Here is a 1,328-nt window from a genome sequence, read left to right on the forward strand (position 1 = left end):
GTGGGGCACCGTGTGTGACGACGCCTGGGACCTGCAGGACGCGCACGTGGTCTGCAGGCAGCTGGGCTGTGGCCGCGCCCTGAGCGCCCTGGGGGCCGCACACTTCGGATCCGGGGCAGGGCGCATCTGGCTGGACGAGCTGGGCTGCCAGGGCCACGAGTCTGCGCTGTGGCAGTGCCCGTCGGCCGGCTGGGGCCAGCACGACTGCAGGCACAAGGAGGACGCCGGCGTCTTCTGCTCAGGTCCTGCAGCCCTTCCACCTTGTCATCCCCACCCACACTCCGAGCTGGGCCTTGCTGACTGGACTGTCTCTCTGCAGAGTTCACGGATCTGAGGCTTCAGGACCACAGGCAGCCATGCGCAGGGCGGCTGGAGATTTTCTACAATGGGACCTGGGGTGGTGTCTGCCGGACCCTGAGTGCGGCCTCCCTTGAGGTCCTGTGTAGGCAGCTGGGCTGTGGGTCCCACGGGCAGCTGCAGGCCAGGCCAGGAAGCTGGTCTGCTCCTGAGTTTCTCTGGGTGGGTTCCATCCGGTGCAGGGACAGGCATGACCGGTCCCTGTGGCAGTGCCCATCAGCCCCCTGGGACCAGCATTCATGCTCCAGTGGAGAGGAAGCGTGGGTCCTGTGCACAGGTGAGTGGGTGGGCCTGTGTGTGTGGGGAGGGGTGGTGGAGAGGGGCCTCTGAGGGGCCCCACACTGTGTCTGCCTGGGCCCTTTCCTGGGAGATGAAATGTCAGTTTCCCTTTTCCTTATTCTGGATGAGTCTGCCCTGTGCTGGTCCAGTCAAAGGTGGGGGGTCCCTGCGCTGAGGCTCTGGGCTGAGTGGGGAACATCTGGAGTCTTCCCAGACCCGGTGATCTCACCCAGTGAGGGAAGCAGGACCCCTGCACTTCCCGGTATGGTCTGAGGACGTCCCACAGGGAGATGTCCCCCTTGGAAAAGTCTCCAGTACAGTTTGTGGAATCTGTAATCCCATGTGGAGATCCCTTGCTTAAACAGAGAGTTCTCTCTTTAGCCAGCAGAAACTGGTGTGTTGGGGAGACAGAGTGAAAAAGGAAATGAAAAATATTTTACATAATTTAGCTGCTGAGCTTGCAAATACAGAAACGGGTCCCCATTTCCTGTGCAGAAAAGGCAGGAGAAGTTCCTGAGGACCCTGGGGAGCCCCTCAACTGCTCCTCCTCGCTCGGCTGCCCAGGTACCCCTCTGTCCTTGTCCCTGTCCTCCTTCCCATCCCGGCCCGGCCCCCGCAGTGACAGTGACGGCAGCCCCTGTTCCAGAGGAGGGCGCGCTGCGCGTGCGCGGGGGCGAGGGCCGCTGCTCCGG

This window comes from Colobus angolensis, unplaced genomic scaffold, assembly GCF_000951035.1.
Source record: "Colobus angolensis palliatus isolate OR3802 unplaced genomic scaffold, Cang.pa_1.0 Scaffold204, whole genome shotgun sequence".
Classification (NCBI taxonomy): domain Eukaryota; kingdom Metazoa; phylum Chordata; class Mammalia; order Primates; family Cercopithecidae; genus Colobus; species Colobus angolensis.